Below are 3,367 nucleotides of genomic sequence, written 5' to 3' on the forward strand. Positions count from 1 at the left end.
TCTGTTTTGAAGAAAATATATTATTATAGGTTTTTTTAAAGATTACACAGGGGGAGAAGATACTGTCACAGCCCATGTACCATTCTGTCAATCCATCATTCTATTAATAAATGTACTGAATATCCTCTAACACTGCTGAATATAATAGCATGACACTATGGAATATGATTGATGTTCATCAGAAATGTTCATAAAAGTTTTAGAATTTGATATTATCTCTTATGTGGAGAAAAGTGGATAAGACACTGTTTTTCAGTATCTTCAAATTTGTATGCATCATAATTGAGAGCCATTATATTACCTATATAATGGATTTTTAGGATAAATCCATTGGACAATGAACAATGTGTAAATACATTTTTCTCCTACATTCATAATGTTGCAAGTTCTAATTAACTCCATATTGTAATATACTGAATGCATGTAGGTCATAAATATAACACTGATACAAACACTATATACATATTTCCAAAGCATGAAGTTACTCCCATTGACATAGCTGGGAAGCACAGGGATTTGCAATTATAAGAAATATTGAAAATTCTAGTGCACTTATTGGTAGTACTCGAACTAATAAATAATGACATTGCCAATATTATTCCTTTATGACGTCACCTGAAAGTCTACAGTCTGGACATATCCATTCCTCCTCCTGAAGCTCCTGTTCATCTCCAAGCAAACCAATGCACTCATAATGATGCCATGTATCACACGTCACAACAAACACTATCAATTATACAGTCCTCCTGACATCTTCCACATGGCCACTTAGCTGTCTTTGATCGTTTCCCTTTTTCCTTTCCCATCTTCTTCTTTACTGCTTTCCTTTTTACTAGTTTATTCAGGCTTCCTTACGGTTCGGAGGTGGAAAATCATCTGATCTGTCTTTCCTCAATTGGCTTTGCTTAGAGCTTACTTGTGCTTCTGAAGCTTTTACTTTATTTACTGTCTCTTCTCATTTGAATTTGCTTCCTGTGCGCTTCTTCCTTCCTAGCCTTAATGTTTCTCTTGAATTCTCGTCTAAACTGTGCAGATGACATTAACAAATACTTACTCACTACCTCCTCTTTTAACTTCTGAACTTGTACAGAGAAATATTCATCATCTTCAATGTTAAAGATCTGTGACCACTGTTGGTTCAGTGTCTCATTTAGCAGAACCCTTGATGTTACAAAGTCATAAAAGCTTTTGCCATACAAATTTACATTTTCTACTGTTTCAAATTTTCTGATGACTTTGTCTAACTCTTGGAAGAAATGAAAGGTTTTATCACTTACACAGCACAGACCACTCCTTACATTTTGCTTTCTCTGTATCTCAATCATGGAAACCTTATCTTCTGATGTTTCCATTAGGTCACTTTCATATTGGATGAGTGTATCTAACATTGTTGCTTGGTAGTACAACTGGTTCACATAATCTCTGGAATTATTGCTGTACAAGTTTTTTCTCACAGCACTTCTTTTTCTATGTCTGAGTGATGCAACACACCAACCCGCTATATATCTCAATTTTGCTCTTCCACTGCTTGTAACTTCAAAGACTTTTCCTTCTTTCTGTGACTGTTCTCTTGCTTTTGCTTTTAATGGATCAGAGATATCAGCCACAAGTTTTGCTCTCAGCTTCATTAATATCTTAAAAGCAACTCTATAATGGATACATCTGAGATCTGCACACAAAAAAAGCTGCCTTACATAACTTCTGTACTCTTCTGTACTAATAAACTTTGTGACTGCAGCATAAAATGAAGTCAATGTTTGGTTCCTGATATTTCCTTCTGACACAGTGTCTTGAAATAAGCATTTGAGCTTGAAGTAAATATTTCTGGCAAAAGACTCAGAGACATGATTGTTGGCTTTAATACCATGTATTTCTGTATTCAAGTCATTCTGTTCCTGAGTACGTGAGATCTTATAAGTAATCATATCTAGCAGTTCATCTATATTTATTGCTGCAGGCATTGGACTATCAGAAGTTTGTTTAAAGTACTTTCAAGTATATCCATTGTTTTTATCACCTCTTCATCTTCATCACTGTCATTTTCAATATCTTTCTCTTCCACATCATCTATATCATCACTGTTGTCAGCATCTCTGGTACACTCCTGTTTATTCTCAGGATAGTTTGAATGGTCTACAGAACTAAGCTTCCTACAGCATGTTTCATCAACTGGACAAAATCGAGACTCATAAAATTTCTTGATAAACTGAGGTTGACTTCTGACTAGACAGAATCTGAAGTTCTTCACTCTTAGTCCCTTCGTTGATTTTGCCCTGCCAACTGCCACCCCAATTTGTCCAGGCATTGTCATGTTTCTGCAATAGATTTCAAGTCTATCTATTGTCATTCCTTGTGCTTTATTCACTGTTAATGCAAATGCAAGCTGAAGAGGCAACTGTTTCCTACAGGCAATAGCTTTTCCTTCCTCGGGTTTATAGACTGTAAAAATGTATCTTTGTATTTCAGTTGTCTTATCAATTCTATGAAACTTCACTGTAGCACTGTCCTTATGCATCTCAACAACAATCCCTGTGAGTCCATTTACATGTTCATCTGACAAATTCACATTCAGAATCATAGGAGCTCCTACTTTAAGGCACAAATGCTTCACAGCTCGACAAGACAATAATGCTGCTATATCACCTTCATCTGTGCTGTGATATACCTTGACTTCACCTGGATAAAAGAAGAAAAGCTTTGACATACACACACTTTGATTTTATGTACATACTTTAAAGAATGTTTTACTGTATCTGAAAAGACATTTTCCACTTACACTATATGAAGGCTGAAATGTATATAAATATATATTTAATAACAGTGTTATGTACAAGTCATGCTTAAAAATTTTTATAAAACATGCCTAACTTTTATCCATAACTATAATTTATAACTGTATACAAGTAGTTTACATACAATTGGATGTCAGGGTTGCTTTTATTTACAATTAGATTGGTTTTTCCATTAGAATTACTGATGTGTCAAGTATGCATTTTCTTTTTAGAATATTATCAGGTGATTGTGTTTATATATAGGTAGTTCGTTAAATGGTAAACACCAACTCATTCTTTTCTAACAATCAGTATATAAAGGAATTTATTTTAATAATCCGATTTTACAGTTGTGTTGTTCTAATCAAATAATATAATCAGAGAGGAATTATTTATCTGAAATATTCATTGGAATTATTCAAGTGTTCCATTATTTTTGGGGTAATACACAATTTTTGGATGTATGTCCACTTATTTAAAGATATTCTGGTTTATATCACTCATGTATGTCAGGACATTCTTCTTACTGTAGGTTGATAGAAAGACTCCAAGAAGATCAAGAAGGGACTATAATATTTAGTGACCTAATGAAAGAC

General features: G+C 33.9%; 1 pseudogene; it reads right to left on the bottom strand.

Annotated features, from left to right (window-relative positions):
- LOC149779597 (uncharacterized) lies at positions 1 to 2,704 on the bottom strand (annotated as a pseudogene).
- Between the last annotated feature and the right edge of the window lie 663 nt (positions 2,705 to 3,367).

Source organism: Sinohyriopsis cumingii, chromosome 17 (assembly GCF_028554795.1).
Source record: "Sinohyriopsis cumingii isolate HCF-2022 chromosome 17, ASM2855479v2, whole genome shotgun sequence".
NCBI lineage: Eukaryota > Metazoa > Mollusca > Bivalvia > Unionida > Unionidae > Sinohyriopsis > Sinohyriopsis cumingii.